General features: G+C 44.5%; 1 pseudogene; it reads left to right on the top strand.

The window, feature by feature from the left end:
- The first annotated feature begins 4698 nt into the window (after positions 1-4698).
- On the top strand, positions 4699-6496 carry LOC138577229 (regulator of nonsense transcripts 3A pseudogene; annotated as a pseudogene).
- Positions 6497-24319: the final 17823 nt, after the last annotated feature.

Below are 24319 nucleotides of genomic sequence, written 5' to 3'. Positions count from 1 at the left end.
GAGGAGAGTGAATGAAATATAGGCATGAAAGTAGTCAGTGATAAAGAATGCTTTGTTACGTACAGACTGAGTATTCTAGAGTGCAATGTTCATTTGATGTGGTAAGGACAAGTAGAATAGTTGAGTCTCAGAAGAAGAGAGGTGAGGTGGATAGGTGCGAGGGGAGGCATGGTTAGATCATCGGTTTTGTTTTTTTGAAATAGGAGGTGGAAGAGAGATGGGGTGGTGGGGGTTTCAAGATGTGAGTTTTATTATAGGGATAGGAAAGAAGGAAGTTGTAGTGTGATTGGAGAAAGCACAGTGAAGGTTGAGTAGGAGTAGGAGCAGCAGGAGCAAATGCATTATGGTTGAGTACCTCAGTGTGGAGAGACAGCACAGTAGATAGCAAGCTAGTGGCGCTCACAGGTGCAGCAGGTATGAAGGCAAAAGCAATAGCTCATAGGATCAGAGGCAAAGAGGCTGGTCAAAAGCTGGTCTTCACCCTTCACTGTTCTGCCCTTAACTGGGACATCTGGGTGTCACAAGCTCTCATCACCTGTTCTGCAGTCCATCAGTTGTTGGTCGCTCTAATTTTGTCCCTGATATTACTGGGATAAGGCCATTTCTTCCTGAATGAGTTCCCAGAGGAGTCTCCTGTGGCCGTCAGCTGGAGAGTGGTCCAACTCAAGATGGCCACAGGAGAAGTGATGAAGGAAACTGTAACACAAACGCATGCTCCTCTTCTGTGACTTCCCTCTCCCCCAAGGGCAAACAGCTACATTGCATCTCATCTACCAGTCACCCAAGACCAACAAATGCATCCTTGAAGACATCTTCAAACTTGTCACAATAGCAACTGCCATGCCTCAGCGACAACATCATCCTAGGAGACGTTAATCTCCCTGCAACCAAAGCAAGCAAAAAAGGAAATAAAGTTCTTTTTGATCTGCACGACACCCTCAACATCACACAGTTCATCAAAGTCCCACCCACAACAAAGGCAACACTGCCATTATGGTATTTCCTATGCCCCAGCTGTCATGTGGCTTGCAGCTCTATAACTAGACTGGACTTACCACAAGGCCATTCCCATTCAGCTCCAGCAGACAAAGCCCAGCCAATGAGGTCCACACACAAAACAACCAAGACACTCAAAACAGATTTGTCACCCTGGCATCCACCTCGATCCCATCATCCAACATCATCACCTTGGCTGAAAAGTTTGAATACATGCTTACTGACACCACTTACTGCAATGCACATTCCAAAGATGTCCACAACTTGGTATACACATGGATCATCCACAGGAAATATGCCACATTCACTGGTACTATCATTATATGGCAGGAACAGCCACATTTGGTTATGGGAATGTACAGCCATCTCTCATATCCAAATTGAAACATCATATGCCCAAAATACTGTATGCCTAAATTCAGACCAGTATGTCCACCTGTTGCTTCATATGCTGGGGTACCATTGCCCTTTCCCCAGTTACAGATTCATATGCTAGGCAGATCCTTAAATGTCCAGGCCCCTGTACAGCCATATCATGTGTCTTGATTAAACCATCATATATCCCAAAGTGGCCTCGTATGCTTATGATACAGATTCATCAGATCCCTTTGTGTGGAGTTATATGTCCAGATGTCTCATATGATTAGGAACTGCTTCAGACATCTAGACACAGCCTCACAATTCCACGTACAGTCTTCAATGCCTAGGTACCTCTTCATAATCACATGTTTTATATGCTGAGGTACTCACTTGTTTATCCAGGATCTTCCACCATATACCTCGGTTCTGCTTTCTTTGCCTGAAAATCTTCTTATGCCTGTGTACAGTTTCAAATGTTCATGATCAATCATCATGTGTCTCTTAGGAGGGCCACAAGCCCCCCTCTTTATCTACACGCAATGGCTGTGTGACTCTCAGCTTCAGTTCATACAGGGAAGTTCTGGCAGCCAGGTGCGTTTCAGTCTTCTGTGTATATACACTGTGCTGTATTTGGTGTAGGAAGCTTAGCATTAGCCCATGTTAGAAGTATCCTACTCCTGTAGTAAGGAAGTGCGACATGACTGTTCCACTTATAGAATGTGAACTCCCCCTAGGTACTTACTAGATGGAGGCTGAAGTTTGAAGTAAGCAGAGTGCCCTAATATGCACCTTATGAAATATTAAGAAAGCTTCTGCAAACCTGTTTGGTGTATGAAACGTCTTTAACCCTCTCTTTCCTCCCTCACATCTTGGACCTTGCCAAGAAGGCAAATATTCAACTGCACCTCCTCAGAGGTATCCTTCCTTTCCTCACTTTTCCCCAGAAGCTCAATGTCTCTAGAACTCTGGTACTCTCTAAAATTGACTACTGCCACAGCCTCTTCCTCAATCTACCCTCTTCCTCTCTCCGCCCCTTCCAACTTGTCCAGAATAGGGCTGCAAGACTTATCCTTGGCCTCAAGCACAGGCACCGTATCTCCCCAGCCCTAAAACCCTCCACAGGCTCCTGGTTGCTACAAGGGTCAAATTCAAATCCCTCTGCATCATCCATAAGGCTGTCTGGGCTGAACACCAATCTATCTACAATTTGCTCTCACCAAGTACTTTCCTTTCAGATCTTTACGCTCCTCTGGTTCCAACTCTCTGCGTGTCAGGCACTTTTCTAAGCAGCGAGCTGGTGGCAGATCTTTCTCCTCGACTGGCTCCCTCCTCTGGAAAAGCCTACCCCTTCCACTCTGTCTTGAACTGGATCTCCTCAAATTCTGGACGCTCCTCAAGACTTTCCTCTTCACCTCCTCCTTCCCCCTTTCAATCTGTGCTAATATCACACAGTCGCTAAGATTGGTGGCCTGGGACTTTATGTGTCCTTCTGTGTCGTGGCCTTCCGTCTGATCGCGATCAGCCCTCCACCCCAAACTCAGCACTTGCCTTCAGGCACCCACTGGCATCCATTGGCTTGTGTTTTCAAAGGCGTGCACTTATTGGCAGGTGATCACTCTGTACCAAGCAATCTCTGCCAGGCACTTACTGTTGCACACAACTGATACCTTGGCACTCCCCGTGTGGAACTCCTAGCGCTTACCCCTTCCCTGTACCTTCCCTCTCTCCCCACACTTGCACGTTCTGAATGCTCACAAGGCCTAGTAGGACCGCTGCTTTTCCTGTTCATTCGTTTATTCTATTTGCCTTTGTTCCCATGTTCCCTCTCCTTTGCCCTGTGGGTGCTTTGAAACACAATTTCTTGATGTATAAGTGCCTTACAAATGCACAATCAATAAATGAATAAACGATTGCACCGGGAGGATAGCTCAGGGGCAACGTGTTTATCTTGGAAGCAAGACAATGCATATCAACAGTGTTCGAATCCTGGTCTCGGGCTTAGAAACTGGTCTCCACAGAAGAACAATTACAACCAAAAAATGACAAATGCTTAGCCACATGGAAAGGACCTGAACCCACGTGTGCAAGGCACATTTGGGTTTGGAAGTTTTGGCTTACAAAATGCAATTTGTTCCTGGCCAACTATCTTCCTGACCACTCTGGGGCAGCCAAAAGTACTTTGGAAGGAGTGGACGATTTGTGTTGCCATTATGTCACTGCAGCGTATAGTGTAGAATGCAAAACCACGTTGCTGTTACATTGTTTGGACCACGATGTTGAGAGAATTTATGAGGGATCACCAGACCAAACTGAGGAGCAACTGGATGGAAACCTCCTAAATGACTCCAGCTGGCTATATTTAATCTTGGTTTTTACAACGAGAAAAAGAAAAGCACAATACTACAATGCTACTACTTGCATAGCTGGGCACAGGAAGCTCACACAATCTGTGGAGGAGTTTTTATTGGACTCTGGTAACTGGCATTGACATTTACATTTTAAGATAAGCACGGTGAACAAATAAGGGACCAGGTCATGGTTATAGGCACCAATAGTAAAATACAAGAAGGGTTATGGGCCAAAGTTGATCCACCGCAAAAGGTAGTGATTGATACAGCAAAAAGAGTTATCACCTGAGTGCCTGCATTATAGAACTAGAAAGGAGAGATAGGGGTAATGACAGTACCAAAGGGTGGAGAAGAGCAGGCATTGAAAATGCAGTGAAAACAAAACCAAGAACACAACACCGATAAGGACGGGGTGGAGGGAAAGAGTGCTCGGAGAGATTTCAAGAATGTGTCCATCAGATGCTACAGAGACTCCCATTACTAATAATTGTCCACCCAGGAAATTGGTGTGCAACAGGTGCAAGGTGATTATATACTTTACCTGCTTCTGCAAGATCCCCACTATGCATCAGGAGGAAGGGCGTGCAAAGTGTCTGAAAGCTGCTCCAGAGTGAAGTTAGTGAATTCCAGAGGAATGGCGTTGGAAAAGGAGGCGAAAGCACTGACGATGTAATGCTGGTGGATGTACATGCATGTAGTGCTTCCCATCCTAAAGAAAAGTGGAAACACAAGTTTTGATTTCGAGTTCTAATACCTAAAAGACACACGGTGGGCTTGGAGCGAAAGACCCATGGCAACCATGAGATCAAGAAATGGCAGAGGGATAGAACAGCGCCTCGATGTCTCTGGGTTGGGTGCGCTATTCAAATTGAAAAATAAATAAATAGATAACTCGTCCTCCCTGACTCCTTCATCTGTATCAGATTCTCACATGCTTGGGAGTGTTCAGCAAGCAATTTATAAGCAGAGTCAAGGTGTGCGGTTAAGGTGCAGAGTATATAGCATTTCTGGAACACTACAGTGCCGATGATGAGAAAAACGGCACAAATCCAGAGATTATGTTGGGAGAAATAGAAGCCAAAACAAAAGAGCATACTGCCAGAAGATCAACTCCTCTTTTGGAATTTATTAAAAGCAGAAAATTAGAAAAACAGAAAATCAGGGAAGAAAAACGTGAAGAACGCAGGCGGAGGGAATTGGAGAAAAAACGGTTGCGGGAGGATGAGAAACGAAAGCGTAAAGAAGATGAAAGACGAAAGAAAAAGGAGACCGAGAAGCAAAGAAGAATGTCCGAAAAAGATACACAAATTCAGCTCCTGAAAAAGTGCAATATGGGAGATGAGTCTACAACAGAAAAGGCAGATGAGAAAGAAGAAACTGAAATTGATGACATTAAATGGGAGAACATGCTTTTATCTGGAAATCTAAAATTCAAGCAATCAGAATGTTATGCAAAAGACCTGAAAGAAAAGTTTCAAAATGATAGCGACAAAGAGCTAAGATTTCATGAGAAAGAGCACGAAAGACAAAGATTATGGGTGGATGATGGCAGAAAACACAGGACAAGCTATGACTTGGAGAAGTTTGTGAGATGGAATGAAGAAGATTTGAAATGGGGAAAAGGATGCCTTCAAGACCGAGGGAAGAAAGGGAACCACCACTAGAGCTTCAGTGTGGAGTCATTAGACAAACTGGGATCGTCCAGCAAGGCGGCTATAGCAACCAGGAGTTTGCAATCGAGCACATACAGAATTTTCAAGTAAAGCGTGTCTCCGTCTTGAGAAATGGTCAGTGGGTGCCTGTGATTCGAAGCATGAGATAAACCAATGATTTGGAAGTGGCACTGGGAACAGTGAAGAAATGGAAAAAGCAAGGTTGCCAAAATGTGTGCTCTGTAAAATAACACATTCTATGACAAACATTTGAATTTGTCACAATATGAGAGAAGTTCTGGAGAAAAGTTCTAGCAGAATTGCCACTTTCTTACTTTATAAGAAAACTGTAATGGGTTTCCGAAAATCAACGATGGTCATAAGTGAATTTCTCTGTCACATTGGTCGAGATGAAATATGCATATAGGTTCAGTGTAACCAGTTTATGATATTTTGTTCAAATAAACATGATCTTTGCTAGACCTTTACAATTTACTGTAGAAGTTTGTAGAAATTAAATGTCATCCATTAAAGATGTTTGACACTTAGTAAAAAGACATTTTTCTTCCAGCAATTCTAATTTTTAAGCACTTTAAAATAGTCCTGTAAATTGAATAAACAAAATCATTTTCAGATGTACCTAGAACATTTTTGTTGAAATTAGTAACATATTTTTATAGTATATAATGATTCAAGGTGGGTATGTCTAGTAAAGATAGGAGATTTTAACTGTTTATAAAGTATTTATTACATCTACCGTTTTGGCTTTTTATTTCCACAATATATTTTGGAACATTTGGCTCACTGTTTTTATTCTTTTACAAATGATTATTAGTGGTTTTAGAAAACAATATATTTTGTGTTTTACAGACTAAATTGTATAGTTGTGATTGCAATAGGGCTACGATTTTGATAACAAATTCAAGTTTGGAGAATGCTTGCACACATAATTTTGACTGAAAGAGCATAAGAATTCTGAAAGCAACAATATTTTGTTTTATGTTTTTTATGATTGTTAAACTTTTGCTAGCATAACAAGTACAACCCAAAAGAACAACCTTGTCGGATGTAGACTAACTTTGGATTGCTAAATTATTTTTACATTTCTTTTCATTTTGCCAAATATAGCACACATTTGCTCTAGATCTGAAAAACATTCATTGTATTTTTCCGAAATAAATATTACATTTAACAAAAAGTGGAAAAAAAAAAGGGGCATCTCTACTCGCCTCCTGCCCACCATTCAGAGTCCACGGATCCATGGAGGTATTGTCGATCTGTAGCCACAACACACACTAGAAAAGATGTGGTGTTGTAAATGATCTATGGCTCATCTCAGCTCGCGTGTGTATTCAAGTTTTTAATGGATTTTACGTAGGTTCAGCCAGTGCCTGAACAACCCGGGACGCAGATTGTCTACCATTTTTCTAAATGTAATAGAGGTCACAGTCATCCATTTTATAATCTCTTCCAATATTAGGGCAACCTTGAAGGGCGATGGTTGACAATAAAGCTGCCCATTAACATTTAGCTCTCTCTATTTCCACTCTGGGTTCCCCCTCATGTGATCAATATGTTCTGATTTGCCACTTTATTATGTCACATGAACACCATCCATTTTTCATCTAAGTTTTTGTTGCTCCGCTTTATGTCTGTTGTTGAATATACTGTGGGATGTTTTTATCCATGCATCCAAGCCCTACCTCAAAACTGTGCAGTACTGACATGGAAAACATCATGATGACCAGAGCTTCCCAGAAAATGCACAGGGAAATGCATGAAGAATAGGCTGCCACTCATTTTTGCCGATGTTATGGGCACAGAAGGGCACTGCCTAAAACCACCATTGGACTACCCGCACAGTAGTCTGAAACCATTGGGAATGGCAATGCTGATTGCCAAAAGCAACCTAGAATTGTGGGGAATTCATTTTCTTAAATCCCAAAAATGGTTGCAGTACCAGTACTCACCACTATCAGAAAGCCGGCGGTTTAAAACAACACCAGACTTTTTTTTTTAAGTGTAAAACTGAATAGATGAACCCAAAGCAGGCCAAAGAAAGACTTACTGAGAGGTGGATACAATGTAAAGTTATATTCTGAAGTGACTTGAAGGTTTATAACAAGACTGGCTGAGCTGTGGATTTCAGCAGTTTAAGTAAATTTGGACTGAAAGACACTAAAAATCTAAATGTTTAAAAGAAATGAGTGACCTACTTTTGAGTGTCACATAGGTTGCAATTGTTTAAATGTCATAGTTTAAACTTAGAATCAGCATTTTAGCTGCATATGTAAAAATTGTTAGTTTTATTTGAATGCAGAAAACTGGGTAACTAAAAGTGACATTAGCTGGGGCCTGGCTTAAGGAACTGAATTCTGCCCACCAGCTACCCCCGACAGGAGATGAGACTTGCACAACAGCTGTGTTCCCGGGCCTATCTGCCTTTTGCTGCTCCCACCAAAAGGGATATGACACTTCTCTGATTGAATTACCAATGGACTGCTAGAGATTAAACATAGGACCCAGGCAGAGGGTTTATTGAAGTGGCCATAAATGGCTTCCTCTTGAACAATGGGCCTTCCAGGGCCCAGGCAGATGGTTTATTGCAGGGGTAATAAACCCAGATTGTAGTTTACAAGGCAAATCGGCTACATAAATTCAAACCCAAATGGTTATTTAACTATACTCCATTGGAGGTTGTGCAATAATATACTTACCTGGGTTGTGAATTTAGTGGCTCGGTCAAACCGCACCATCAAATTGATCGCATGGAGGCAAAATTGACTTCAGCAATTTCGCAATCTAAAATCATCTTGCACAAATTTGGAAAATTTACAATTCAACCAGTAATAACTTACTGGTCCATGAAAGCAACCCCTTCTATTCTGTATGGGGCTGAAACCCTATTGAATTTCAATCATGTGTATCTGGAGAGATTTGAGGGAAAGTTTTGGAGGGCTGTGCTCAACCTCCCACATTGTGTTCCAAGTGCTTGGTTGCGATATGAAGTAGGTCTTGTTTCCATACATGCGGTCTATACTTGGCGATGTTGTATGTTATTTTGTAAATGTCTTATGGCAAATCAAAAAATGAATGTGTTATCTGTAATAGGTGCCTACATGTTAACAACCGACAAGAACTTTGTAAAATTGTGGATTAATCTTTGTTTGGAAGCCTTAGCATCTGCTAACATTTCAATTTACAAGTTGATAGCCAATCCCGTAGGTTCCAAAACAGCATTTTATAATCTAGATTGGTCAACTACCATCGATAAATGCCAAAAGTATCGTCAACCATGTAAGTTTCGCTTTTGGCCCAAACCAATGAAACGCCCCGAATCTTATCTTTTAAAATTCCCTTCTGCTAAATTAAGAGCAGGCTTCTTGAGAGCACGATTCGATTTATGGCCCACTCACCAGGTTCAGGCAAGGTGAAATCTGCGATCACGAGCTCTACAAGCATGTCGATTCTGTATGTAAGATAATACAATAGAATCCTTGGAACATTTAGTTTGTTATTGTCCCAAATTGAATGCTCGAAGGTTAATACATTTTTTGAAAGTTCTGCCTTGCATAGAAACTGTCGACCAAGAAATTAGATGGACCTTCTTACTGTGCTCTAATACTTACCTAGTGCAGATTGCACTAACCAACTTTTTATTATCTTTAAGCTTAGAAAAGAGTTAAACGAGATGTAATCCAAGTCTCAAGCAGCTTGAAAACTAAAAGTTAAGGAAAGAGGATATCCCTCCTTTCTTTTCTTAATCTTATTTCTATAATGTTAGGGAAGTATTTATCTCTGAAGTGTATCTATTTTATTTTAATTTTATTATGTATTAGTTAAATGTCTGTATATTTGTTAGATGAAGGGCAACAACACTTGTGCTGCTTGAGTCTGTACACTCTATCATGAATTTTTTCTAAAATTGATGTTATTTTTATGACTATAACAAAAATCAATCAAAATATTATGCTCGTGTATTGAAAAGTTGTTTCAACAGCTAAATCAATAAAAAAAAAAAAATGGCTTCCTCTTGGCAGAAACTGGGAGGGGGAGAAACTGGAGACAGAGGCTGAGCTTGAAGAAAGTGGAAAGACTGGTTTCTGTACCATGTGACCTGAAAAGACACACCCCTGTAGCCAGAATATGGTTTTAGAAAAAGATTAATAACTCATAGTACGGACTTGTCATAATTATTTAAATGATACCATAATTTAAGCAGTTAAGAGGGTATTACTTAAAATGTATGCATGTTAAAAATCTGACACTTCATCAATTAATGTCCATACTCCTTGCGCACATGTGTGTAAATTTGGGGTAATGTCCGATATTGCGAAACCAGTTAAAAAGTGCAAATGTTGCCATTTCTGAATGCAAGCTCCCAGGAAGAGCAGATTTGGACAGGGTATACCTCCTGTGATATGTGATGGGTGCATGTAATTTTTAACAAATGTGTACCTGTGCAAATATGTCTTTTGGGTCAAAATATAGATTGTGTGTAATTTGACAGGGGTGGGTTCTCTGTACCATAAACAGACCTCATCATGATGACACTTCATTTCATTCCCCCAATCAAGGGGAAGAGGATGAAGTGGCCAATGACAAGTGGAGAGGGGTAGAGCCTATTGATGCTGCACACACACCCATTTTCAAAACACATAAAAGCAGACAGTCAGGACAGATAGGGACCTTCAAATCCATTTGCTGCGGGACGCTCTGCCGGGAAAATCCATACTTTACCTCCATCAACCTTCAGAGAGCCAACATAGAGACTTCAATCAATCCGCATCCAGAGATCCAGACTTCAAATCTATCAATATCCAGAACCAGAGGCAGAGCAGAGCTGACCCAGACCACTGTTAGCAGAACCAGAGAGCTGACCCAGATCACTGTGAAGTGCCGAGACCAGACCAGAGTCCAGTCTAAAACCTGACCAGATCCGTGGCGAGGCCCATTTGTTTAAAAAATATATTGTGAGTACCTAGCAGACTGTGCAGAACCAATCTCTTAGTTAAAATAATATAATTCAATCTATTTTAATCTAAGTAGAACTGCCTCCTAACTGTCACCTGTCATTTGTAAAGCTGTCACCTGTCATTTCTAGTTGCTAGCTGTCACTTGTCTTTTTGAACTTTAAAATTTCAAATCTGAAAAACGACCTTTATTTAATCGCTCATCTCTCCGTGACCGTTTGTCCTAGAGACTTGCAGTAACTTTCCTCTGAAAGCTAGGAATCTTGGCTTTTCGACGAACCTAGAACCGCATTCCTACCCCCTACACTTTTGCCGCAATCGCGAAAAATGCACGCGCGAATTTTATCGTGATTTGAAAATTCCTCCACGTGTGAAAACAGCAGCTTCTTGCTAGAACTGTTAGAAAGTCGTTTGAAACCTGCCAATCATTCCTAGAACATTGCTAAAGTAAGCCTGAACTAATTTAAACCAACTAATCCTCAACCTGAACCTCTAGAGGGAATTAAAAGCATTTTAGCATATTTTTCACTTCATTGCCAGCACATGTAAAAGCATTTTGGGCCTGTGTTTCAAACTTCTGCAGTCTAAGCTTGCTGGGGTGAACTGAATTACATTTGATTGCATTTCTGAGAACTGTGTGCTTTCCTTCCATTTCCTTGCATTGCATAAAGGGGGGAGGGGATTGCCAGAGAAAAGTGATTACATTGTTTGTTGAAATCATATTGAGTATTTTCTGTATTGCATTTTCATTCAACATTACATCCATCTGAACTTATATAAAGCATCCTCTACCACCTTATTCTTCTGTTCCTATTCACAAGTGTGCTAGTGCCAGACTATCCATTATTGATTACTGCTCAAATTCAGTGTGATATTCAATTATTAATTTATTATAAAGCGTGATATATATATATTGTTTAAATTATCAAATAAACCTTTTAAACTTGCAAAACAGAACTGCTTCTTGGCTCAGGTGGGTCAGTGGGATTCCAAGAGAGGGGTATTATATAGGGGTAGTCATCCAGAAAGCATGAACTGGACATAAAGATATATCAATAAGGGTTTCCATTCAGTATCCCAGACTAGGCATTGACTTAGCTGTAGTGTTGAATTGAATCCTCTTACAATACCTCGGGAGAAAACATGTCTGTTGTCCGGACACCATAACTAATATGTGACAGGCCAATGTGACAAATGAATGAGAAGAGGTGCAACATCTTCCCCGACCCTCCATGTGCTTCTGTACAGTCTCAAATGCAGCATGCATCCACTCACTCACGTGACACTGCTGAGGCTGGGCCCAGTTGTAGCAGCTTGGTTTATTCTAAACTTGTCCGTACCCTAAGTCATCCTGGGCTGGGAATGTTGGTCTGGACCACCAAGCTGATTGTAATGTAATATCTGTGTCTTCCATTTCTAACCTCTTCATGATATTCAACAAAGTACTGCTCCACTGGATTAAAATAGATACAATTAAAATAAAGACAACTAATAATATTTCCTCTGGCCACACAAAACCTGTGAGCTATAGCCCTCATAAGGATATGAAGATGACGATGGGAAAAACCTCCAAGATGGAGGAGGCACCCATATAACCGGAACAGGGGCCTCCCTCCTCATCCCTCCCCCCTCCTGGGTAAGGGGGAGGGTAGAGCTCGAAGAGTGCCAAACTCTCCAAAAACCTGCAATGGGCAAACAAAAGGAATGGGCGGAGCAAGCCCCATATAAGCGGTAGGCATCCTGCTGGAAGGGACTTGCATTTTTCAGCAGCAGGACGCCTGCCACTGGAGAAGAGGATTTTGCTTTGGCGAAGAGGATTTCGCTTTGGCGAAGATTTAATCTCGAAGTGCTGCCGGTTTTTATCTTTGTAAGGATCGAGTGAACGAGCGTGGTCCTGGTGCTCTGGGATGCGACGCATGCAGCGCAGAAAGGGAAGCAGCCGGAGAAGCACTTAATCAGGAGACGGGAAGGAAGAGCGGTGCATCTGCAGGGGAGCCCATAAGCAGGAGAGACACCAGTGGAGCCAGCGCGGAGAACAGCAGGAGCCGCAGTTCCGGAAGAAGAAGACCCAGAAGCTGCGGATGAGACGGGAAAGGAAGAGGCGAGGTTTGACGGTTGAGGAGGAACTCGGAGCGGTTCTAGGAAGGCACGGCATGTTGCTGGTCAGGCAGAAATTGGGAAACAGCGGGTTTTACTGTGGGTGCCTGACCAAATAGACATCCAGCCGCTGAGGGGTAAATTCGAAGGCCAGATGACAACAATAAGGGGTCGGACTCGCCCAGGCCCCATTAGAGGGTGAAAGACTGCATTTGAAACAGCAGTTCACAGTGTGGAACGCTACTAGCAGGCAAAGAGAGCATTTCTTAATTAAACAAGGGCTTGGAAGATAACAAGAGCTGCGCAAAGCGGGCTCTGGGAGGAAGAACAGCAAAGTAAACATACCAGAACTGTCAAGGCGGAAGATAACAAGAGCTGCGTGAAGCGGGCTCAACGGGTGAGTGGTGGACTAAAGCGAGCTGTGCCAAGTGAGCTCAGCATCAAAGGAAATGCTTCTACAAGGATCTCTGGCGACTTCTGCAAGCTGCGCAAAGCGGGCTCACCAGGGAGAAGCGCGCCAAAAGGACGCTTTTGAACTACGGAGATGGAAACACAGGGTTAGGGCAGCAGCTGTGGACGTACTTGCTCGCAGAAGCACTTGGAGGCCTTCCTAGCAATGGCGTAGATGGCTGCTGACAAACATGGCACAGGAAGGCTGGAGCTGGCGACATCCCAAATGGGGCAGAGGTTGCTGGGCGCAATCAATGGGCAGAATCACCGCTGTTGTTCCCTCCCACGGCCAATGAAGAGGCTTGGGTGGAAATACATGCCCTGAAAGAACGGGAAGAAGAGGAAGAAGAGGAAGAAGATAGCATTGAGGAAGTGGAGCCAGTCTCCAAGAGGAAGAGGGTCATGACAGAGAAAGCCAAGGCCAGCAAGCAACATGCAGAGGCTGCTAGAAGGCATAAAATGATAACCCCTAAGGAAAAGGAGAGGGCGCAGGAGGTTGTAGCTGTAACGGCACCTGCACCTGCTAAAGCTCCAAGGAATCGTGGCAGCGCTCCCAATGCTCCTGTAGCTAACACGGCGGTAGCAGCTGAGGGCCCCACCACCTTGGAGATGGTGAAAGGTATGGTCATGCAGTGTATGCAAGCATGGGGAAATGGGAGTAATGGGCAAATGTTATGTAATAATATTAATGCATTTAACCATTTGGGTAGGAACGCTGAGGTGGTGCACCTACAGGGGGAGACCATGGCAGAAAGGTAGGGGGTGCCTAGTGGGGGGTAGGCAGCACTTGCACCTGGGGCTGGTCAGGTTGTAGGAGCGGGGCAGTTGATGCAGGTGGGAACACCGGCAGCAGGCCCGCAGCCGATAGGACCTGCATGGTGGGGGCGAGGGCCAATAGTAGCGGGGGTCGCTCCTGGGATCCTCCTGCAGGGTGTGGATGGCCAAGGAAGGCAGCCAATAGCGACACCTGCAGCGAGTCAGGTGCAAGATGGAATGGCAAGCAATGTTACGGTGTACGGGAGGCCTATGCCGGGCTTTGCCGGCGGAAGGAATTCTTGGAAATCCTGGATCGGGTGGGGATGGAACCGCAGGGCGAAGGGTTAAGGGAATTAACCGAGAGAGACAGGGATAAGAAAGAGAGGGAGAAACCAAAGGTGGAGGCCACTATCCACAATTGGCTGAGGGCGTTTAGAATGTATGCTACCATCATGTTAGAGAAGTTCCCGCAGGATGGGGTGGCAATGATTGCATACGAGCAATACATTCATACGCAGTATCTAAAGCATGGAGGGGATGCCTGGCTCAACTATGATAGGGGATTTAGACTCAAATGCAGGTGTGGCCAGCTATGACCTGGGATGAAGTGGACGTGGGCGGGTACATAGATAAGATGGTTCCGGCCAGGGCACCGGGAGAAAGGGGTCTTGGGGAGAAGCCACAATACGGGAGAAACAGAGTGTTCTACCCGCACAGAGGCAGGGGGTCCTTTCGAGGGAACTCCGCCTGGAAAAACCGTTCCAGCTTCCAGGGGGAGCAGCCTGAATGCTGGGGGTTTGCTGAGGGAAAATGTGCCACGGCAACGCTTGTAGATCCAAGCACACCAAGGGCAAAGGCACAGGGGGGTGCAGCTCCGCAGCGGGGGAAGGGAAACAGCAAAGCAGTGTCAAACCCACAGAGAATCGAAGCATGATTAAAAATCAGTTACCCACACCAATAAAATTGCATGATTCCTTTTCTAGATGTGTATCATAACATGGGCGATGCTAAAATTCTATGGGAAGGCTTTAGGTGGGTGTTCAGGATTCCTTTCTCCGGGCTGGTGGTTGCCAAAGAGGCCAGCAATTTGAAGTCTGCTTTGGGGATGCCGGAAGTACTGGCTCAAAAAGTGGGTAAGGGAATCAAACTGGGAAGCGTGGCGGGCCCTTTCGCCTTCCCTCCTTTAGAGAATTTTGTGGTGTCACCTTTGGGATTGGTTCCCAAGAAGGAGGAAGGGCGGTACAAGTTGATCCAGCACTTTTCATTCTTCGAAGGTGAGTCTGTGAACGATGGCATAGCAGTGGTGCAGGGCAGGGTTAGTTATGCATTATTTGATGAAGCCGTGGAGATGGTGAAAGCCACAGGGAGAGGTGCTCTGATGGGTAAGGCGGACATAGTGTTGGCTTTCCGCTTGTTGCCAATACACAAGGAGAGCTATCATTTGCTGGGTTTCAAGGTGCAAGACGAGTATTACTATGATACATGTTTGCCAATGGGTTGTGCTATTTCATGTGCATACTTTGAAAAATTCAGCACCTTTCTGGAGTTTGCACTACGGCAAAGGTCTTCGGTGGGCGAGGTACTGCATTACCTTGATGATTTCTTGTTTATCGGTAAAGAGGGCACAGGCGAGTGTGGTCACTCATGAGAGCTTTTCAGGGTTTGATGGAGGAAATGGGGGTACCGCTCGCCAGTGGGAAGACAGTCGGTCCAGCCACAACACAGACCTTTCTGGGGATCGAGATCGACTTGGTCAGGGGGGAATGCAAACTGTCTAAGGATAAGGTGCTGAAATTGAAAGACACAATCATGGGATTGAGGTGTAAGCGGAAAGCCACCCTAAGGGAACTCCAATCTCTGGCAGGCAACCTCAATTTTGCAGGGAAGGTCATCCCAGCGGGGAAGGTGTTCGCGAGGAGCGTTGAGTTCAAAACAGTGGGGCTGCAGCACATGTGGCAACATGTCCGCCTGGGTGGGGAAGTCAAGGAAGGCCTCAAAATGTGGGATGCCTTTTTGGACAACTTTAATGGGGTGTTGCTGAGGCGGGAGGAGTTGGCCAGCAGCAATGGTCTTAAACTGTTCACTGATTCCTCGGGTTCACACGGGTTTGTGGCCATTTTAGGGAGTGAGTGGTGCGGTCAGCCATGGCCTGCAGCATGGAAGCATGAAGGGATCACTAGGGATATCACGCTGCCAGAGTTGTTTCCTATTATAGTGGTGTTCAAATTGTGGCCCAGGCAACTGAAAGACAGGAAGGTGATGATCTGGTCGGACAACTTGGCGGTGGTGCAGATCATCAATCAGGGCACGTGCAGTAATCACAGGGTGCTTAAGCTGCTTAGAGGCCTCACAAGGAGCCTGCTGCATCGGAACACAGAGGTGAGGGCTCGGCATATTCCAGGGGAGAAAAATGTGGCAGCTGATTCTCTCTCTCGTTTGCAGTGGGAGAAGTTTCGGGGGAGTTGTCCGGAAGCAAGCGGGACGTTGAATCCTTTCAAGGCACAATGGTGGGGCATGATTGAGGGGATTTGAGTTCCCTGATCAACACCGCCCTGGCACCTAACACAACAAGGAGATACAAAGGGTACTGGGAGCGGTTCTTGGCCTTTTAGAGCGAAATGTCGTCAGAGTCGCAGAGGGATTCTCCCAGTATGTGCTTTTGTGGGATGATGTTGGCGATCTGGGAGGTCCAGATCTTAGATGTCTTATCACTTGGCAGCAATAGGGCATCATTTCAAGTTGGAGGGCAGGTCCAATCCCACAAAAGAGCATTACATTGTCATGGCTATGAAGGGTTGGGCCAAGCAGGCCGAGAAGAAGCCTGATGAGAGAATGCCCATTGACATGGGGAAATTGCACAGGATGATCGGTTGTCTGGATGGAGTGTGCCGGAATGAATATGAGAAGGTCTTGTTTACAACTGCCTTCAAACTGGCGTTCTTTGGGGCGTTCAGGGTGAGCAAGTTGGTACCAGAGAATAAGGAAGGTAGGGGTTCTGGGTTCCTTAGGAAGGGGGACGTACACTTAGACAGAGGGCAGCTGAGCATATTCCTTAGAAAATCCAAGACAGATCAGAGAGGGAAAGGGAAGATGATTACACTCGGCAGCACACAGGGTAGCATGGTGTGCCCGGTAGGGTGTGTAGCGGCGTATCTACAGCTGAGAGTTCCTACAGGTGAAGGGTCCCCGTTTCTCGTTCACAGCGATGGGGGCATTGAGCCGTTTCCAATTCAGGATGGTCATACACATGGCACTGGCGAAGGCAGGGGTTACAGAAGGGGTGTTTGGGACCCATTCCTTTAGGATTGGAACAGCCACCTCGTCAGCTGGGATGGGCTTAAGCGCTGAGGCGATCAAGCAAATAGGGAGATGGAAATCGGGATGTTTTAAGAGGTACATCAGGCCTGATCAAATATAGTGCTAACAGCTTCCCTCTCATCTCCTCCTTAGTAGCTGCAGTACAAAGAAGGAGGCGGTCAGTCTGTGTAGTGTGGCATTCATTTGTGTCAAGGGCCAGGGCGAGCTAGACGGCCGATGAGGAAGAGCTGACTGCTGCCGAATACCGGATATGGTGGCACGGGGTGCCGGGCATGAGATGGGCACAGCTGCAGGGGCACGTGGGCAAATTGCTGGATAAGCAGCAAAAACGACTTGAGTCTGGGGAGAGGGAGCCTGATGAGGAAAATGATGTCTTCCTTGCAGGAGTTCGCAGCACAGCTGGGGAGACCGAGATTCTATGATTGGAAATCATTCCAAGACAGGAATGGAGGGGTGCTGAGAGTCACTCAGTTGTGGAAAATTCAAGAAGGAAGTTGAATTGCGCAATGGCCAAATTCTGCAGAGGCAGGGGTTTCCCACAAATCATGCATGGATTGATCAGCCTTAGATCCCCGGAATACTACTTGAAAGATGGAGTGCATTGTGCATGTTTTTCTGGAATGTGTGCACAAAGCTCTTGGAACTGTGAAGGAGGAAGTGGGGAGCCGTGGTGGGCTCTACCCCACCTTCGGCTTTGCAGTGTTTTGGCGACCAGTGATAAGAGACAGACTCCGAATGAGCCATTACTAAGCCGGAAGGGTCTTTGCTCTTTCGGACCAGCGCCTCTTGGGAGCCTAAATGGCGGGGGAGTCTGGTGGTAGCAATGAGGGCTCAGCTTCCCCCCAAAAACGGTGCTCTCTGAGCCCAGGAACACCTGCAGGGGCATGCATGTCTGAGGCACGAAGGGCTTGGGGGAGTTGTGCCTATTATGGACCTTGGGGAAAAGGGGGAAGCAGGTTTTGGATACGGAGCAGTCGCTGCGCCTTCAGAACTATTTTCACTATTGTTTGCTGTGTTTATTATGTGTGAAAATAAATCTGCAGCCTTTTTATGCCAAAAAGAAAATATGTCTCATTCTGCACCTTACTGGAAGGAAAAAGAAGGGGCATAAACAAATGAGCAAAGGTGATGTAAGTTGGTGTAGTAAATGGACAAATGCCCACGTTAGAAGGCACAGCATAATTAGGGCAGCAAGCAGAAAAGCTTCGGATACCTAAGAAATTAACTCCCTAGTTGCAAGGTGACATCGACATCACAAATTGAACTCACTCTCTAAAGTTGCCCTCCACCCCACATCCCAAATTCGGCTGCTGAATTCCCCGACAGTACAACTAGATTCACGTCTGAACTATTTCAAGCTGTTTGCGCAAAAACCCACTACCACTAAAGACAGCAAACGATTGTGAGACTCGCCTGGCTCCTGCACACGTGCCCTATAATGGCGTACACCTGGATTCCCCACACTGAGTATTATGTGTAGCTAGTAGTCACCCTCTGCATATCTTAAATATGTTGCATTCAGCCATTTAGTGCTAACCGCCTTGTGTTGCATTTAGCTTTCCTGTGTTAATTATATTGTGCTGGATTCCGCCATTTCGTGCTAACCACATTGTGCTGTTTTTAGCCATTTTGTGCTAACCATACTGTGCTGCATTTGCCATTTCATGCTAACTGCATTGTGTTGGATTTAGCTATCCTGTGTTAACCACATTTTGCTGGATTTAGCCATTTCGTGTTAACCACACTGTGCTGCTTTTAGCCATTTCGTGCTAACCATACTGTGCTGCATTTGCCATTTCATGCAAACTGCATTGTGCTGGATTTAGCTATCTTATGTTAACCACATTGTGCTGGATTTAGCCATTTCTTGGTAACCACACTGTAAGCTTTTAGCCATTTCGTGCTAACCATACTGTGCTGCATTTGCCATCTCGTATTAACCACATTGTGCTAGATTTAGCTTTCCTGTGTTAACTATATTGTGCTGGATTCTGCCATTTTGTGCTAACTACACTGTGCTGCATTTGCCATTTTGCCTTAAGCACATTGTTCTGGATTTAGCTATCCCGTGTTAACCACAATGTGCTGGATTTAGCCATTTTGCTCAAATCCTAATGCGCCGCATTTCGACACTATGCGAAATTCATACTGTGTCACACCAAGCTACGTTGTGTACTTCGTAAGTGCGCCAACCTAGCCATTTGTAGTAAACTGAACCTACTTAGCATACACCACATTTAACTTCCTTTCCTGCATCATGCACTGCACACACTGAGCCATTTCACAAAAATATTAAACGCTGTACTTATGTACTTAGCGAACCGGTGTAGTACATAGTAACTAGGCCCTGCTACTCTGCCATGCTCATTGCCTAACATGTGCCCTGTTTCACAGTAAGTGCTCTGATTAACTTGTGCACTTCTTAATATCCTTCACCTATTACATATATACCTAGGCCTCTATGGCTGTCGGCTCACCCTACTGTGTGATACCCTCTGCGCTCAGCCAATGGAATTGGCTAAAATCTATTGTACGGCCCTCCTCCTGATAGCCTACCACAGAACTAGACCGTGATGACATGCCAGCCCCATAGCCCATTGCATTGTCACCTGCGCACCTACCTCTTACTCTAGGTATGGCCAAAGTGCTCTCTACTTCCTGCCATCCTCATTCCTCCCTCAAATGCTGCAGTTCAAAACCTGCATTAATCTCACATTTAATACTATTACCAAAATACTCCCCAACCCCACCACCAAGCCATCCTCATGCCTAACCATGCTTAAGCATCACAACGACTCCTTAGGAACCACCACCCCTACCACTCAACAGAGAAACGAAAAACATAGGGACAAGACAAAGCACCTCCTCAGAAACCAAAACCAAATCATAGCCACGCTCTCCTTTAGCAGCCAAATTCACTCTAGAGCACCTACAACCAAGTCAGCATCACCTATTGCTACTGCCCAGCTGAGCCAGATTAAGAAAAATAAATGAACAGTGCCTATTAGAAAGCCATTCCCAACCAATACAAAGATGACACTCAACAGGGATAAAGATGGTAACACATCTACCCACATCAAGGGAGCCCTTATTAAAGACAGATCCCACCCTGCACACGCCAGCACTGACACCCAAGCCACCCCCCTGGCCAATAACATAGAAACACAAGGCTTCACCTTGCGCTCCGCAGGCCCAACACACGCTAAAGGCCACATGCTTGACTGGCTCGCGGACTATAATTGCACTACTCACATCACCAACACCAACCCATGCCCATGGTGAGACCATAACACAATACTATTCTCAATCAATACAATGATACATGCATGAACCCCAACTACTATGGCACCTGCAACCAAGACTCGCAACCACTGCAACATCACAACTGATAACATGCTACCGCTGCTCATTCCGCTCACCAGTCACCCTGGGAACACTGCTGATCCATCCTCCTTGGTAGCCACCTATAACCAGACCATGGAGGCAGCAATCAACAAAGTATCACCAATGGGTAACTGCAAAGCTAAATCTAAATCCCATATCAACCACTGATTCACCGTTGAACTGAAACGCAGCAAGTCATTGGGAAAAAACACCCTTTGACAACAATAAACAGCAATTTGCCACACTAGCCTCTGAGTATAGAGAAGCCACCTTTCTAGCAAAGAGTAACGCTTACAACATGCGTATAGAGAATGCAATTCTGGTACTAAAGAGCTCTTCTCAGTCTTGTGGGAACTAGAATCGCCTTCACAGACGCCAGACCTCTGTATCAAGGACCAAGCCTGGTGTGAAATCTCACCCCTCCAACTCAAGATTAATCCCAGAAAAGTGAAACTTACCACTCCTGCTCAACCCACTGTGGAACATAACCCAACAAAACCGTTCCCCAAATTTAAATTCTCACCTATTACCTTAGGGAGACCATCAAAATCATAAAAGGACTAAAACCCTTGAGATGTAAAAGTGACATCTGTCCAGCTACATTAATCAAATATTGTGCAGACAATCTTGCACCATTCATCATTTCACTAATGAATAACTCATTCACCTCCAATAAAGTACCGAAAACTTGAAGGAAGCCTGGGTACTCCCTTTACTGAAAAAAACAACTTTAGACCCATGCGTGCCAACAAACTACAGGCCCATCACAAAGGTCTTCTTCTTCTAAAAACACTAGACAGGGTAGCCTATGTACAAATCCAAAACTACCTAGAAACACAAAACCTTCTTGGCCTCTGCCAATCAGACTTCTACCCAGGCAATGGCACAGAAACGGCCCTGGTAGATCTAAAAATCCAAATGGACCAGATAAGAGACAGAGGCGACCTAGCCATACTTCTCTTACTAGACCTTTCGGTGGCTTTTGATCTTGTCAATCACAACCTCTTATGCCGCCACCTTGCTACTGATGCCCACTTCTCTACTGACACCATAAGATGGATCGAATCGTTCCTCTTGAACTGATCCATGAGAGTCCTCTCATCGACGGCGGCTGCATGCCCTACTCCGCTCTCCTGTGGAGTGCCTCGGGGATCATGCGTATCCCCCATGCTGTACAACACATTCACAAAACCTCTCTTTGATCGATTAGACAATTTGGGTGTCACATATACAAATTATGCTGACGACACCCAAATACTACTTTCAATCACGGGGGACTATGACACAGAATTCCAAAGCGAAACTAAAGAACCTCCCACCCTCTTACCAAACCTTCGACATGGAAATAGTATCACGGTAGCCAAAGAAGAAGGCCCTACCTTACTGTGGAGAACCGCGTCACTCTGGCTAATGCACTAATCCTCTGCAGGCTAGACTATCTCAATGGCAGCTTTGCAGGCTCCTCTACTAAAAACATCAAGAAGCTTCAAATTGTACAAAATAATGCTATCAGAGCGGCTCTTAATAGCTAGAAGTCAGACCACATAACTGCAATCAGAAGAAATATTCATTGGTTACCAGTTAGAGACCGCATTAAATTCAAAGTAATTTCTCTCACCCACAAACCTATCTAACACCGCTCCCGCTACTTGTCAAACCTGATTTCCAAATCTCAATCAACCAGACCAACCCGCTCAGCCTACGTAGGGCAACTGATCACACAAAGATACAAAAGACAAAAAGCAGGAGGATCTAGCTTCCCAATTATGCCAGCCAACTATTGGAATGCCATGCCCACGGAACTAAGGACAGACCCGTCGCTATGGTGGTTTCGCAAAAAGCTAAAAACATGGCTCTTTAACCGGGATATCAAGAATCAACCATGCCACACTAAGGAGTACGAGGCACTCCCTAGATCCACTGCCTGACTGTACACTAGACCTACACAACCTAACAAAACTGTGATACAACACTATGTATATTTTCCGATGTATGTATATGATGTATATTATGTATTGAAATTATACCTGCATTATAAATGCACTGTATAACCAAGCTTCTTAAATGTAACCGACTTCTTAAGTTCAAACGCCCAGATGCCTGAGGGTTAGGCGCGCTATAAGGAAGAAAGAAATAAAGAAAGAAAGGAAGGAAGAAAGAAAGAAAGAAAGAAAGAAAGAAAGAAAGAAAGAAAGAAAGAAAGAAAGAAAGAAAGAAAGAAAGAAAGAAAGAAATCCATTATGTGGCAGACTGGCAAGTGATAATGTTGACTGTCAATTCTCTATCCAAAGGGAGCTGATTTTCAGACTCACATTGCAGCCAGTGTTTTATCCTTACCCTGGGAGATGTAGCACACAGAAAGATGGAGAAAGGATGTAGTGGAGTGGTAATAGTGGGGGAAATCCCCACTAACACCAAGGGGACAGGGTGACCAAATATATTTCTGGATTCCTTTAATGACTCAAAATAGATGTAAGATGAAGCACTGAAAAAAACGCTGTGCAAAGCTGTAGAAAGCGGGGAGGGCACACCTACAGGACCTTTTCTACTCCCCAACATGTCACACCTACTAATATATGTCACACATGCCATCACTCCATGGATTTCTCTAACAAATAATCTGTGTTATACTTTATTAGTACCCGATGAGAGTCAACAGAATGTAACACACATTTTGATTGGTTCTCGCTGGGTTGTTACCCGGCTGAGAATCCCTAGATTCGCAGCCGGGATTCCAGCAGTTTTCTGGCAGCCCCTCAGCCAATGAGGAGGCTCGAAGTGGGGCCATCCCCGTTGCAAGCCTCCACACGGCTGGAGGCTACCATAGTCCCCCGTCGGGGATTCAGGTTTTTTTTATTTATTTATTTTAGAAAATTTGGCAAGAATGCAAACTTTCTGATGAAAATGAAACCCACCAAAAAAAAGTAGCAGAACAGGCAACAACTGCATTGCCGGTGAAACGGAATCGGTGTCACATTTAAACAATTTTGTTTCACTGTGGTAATTTCACCCACCCCATGTTCATGCCACAATGTATCTGTTATAACTTTCTTTAAATGTAGGGTGCTTGCGCTATCATGTGTGTTTGTCTCACTGGTTCTCCATGTATGAATGTAGGGTGTTAGTAAGAGTAAATGAGTAACAGCTCAGATAATGTATGTATGGATGAGTCTTAGTGTGTCAGTTGGTGCTGAGCTGTGAGTGCCTGAGGATGGACGGGTGGATATCTCCCTGTGTCACATCTGATAATACGAGTAACTGCATTTCTGCAAACTACATTTAAGTGTACCGGCCTGACTCCTGATCTAAACTATGACTGAAGAATATATACTGCTTGTTCTCTGATACCTAAACCTTAACAAATCTCATACTGCACTGGGGGAATGAAATAACTGGCATGTGTCAATTCTAGCAGCCTGCTATACAAAAGCTTACCAAAAAGTGTGTATGATGCGTGTAAAAGTGATGTGGGCTTGTAACAGGAAGGGTTGCATTTGTCCACCTTATTAAAACACGGGGATTAGTAGAGGTGGCTTCCAGATTAAAGGAACCAAATAAGTACTACACACTGCGTTAAAAGTGGCGCCTATAATGTTGTATCAATATAATTCCTTTGGGTACAGGTCTGGGCCAGGGATTTTACTGGAAACTAGTGGGCCTCGTTATGAGGTTGGCATTGTGGGTAAAAAGTGGTGGTAAATTCATTACCACCACTTTTCCTACACCACCAAATCTCATGTTTGGCAGAATTACCACCGGCGGAATTATAGAGTGTTAATGCTGCCAATTTTTTCTTCCAAACATCAGCATATATACCACTCTCTAATTCTGTTGGTGGTAATTCTGCCAAAAATCACCAATGGAGTCCTGTGGACTCCTAAAAATGGGGGTTTACATGACTTACTACCACTTGCAATCACATGGTAAACCCACAGGAAAAAGTAACGGTAACAATAATTCCATTTGCCTGTATTGCAGCATATTT

This window comes from Ambystoma mexicanum, chromosome 1p (genome assembly GCF_040938575.1).
Source record: "Ambystoma mexicanum isolate Mex_15411 chromosome 1p, UKY_AmexF1_1, whole genome shotgun sequence".
Lineage (NCBI taxonomy): Eukaryota > Metazoa > Chordata > Amphibia > Caudata > Ambystomatidae > Ambystoma > Ambystoma mexicanum.
Note: the sequence above shows the minus strand (reverse complement) of the source record. Positions and strands in the feature narration are given on the sequence as shown.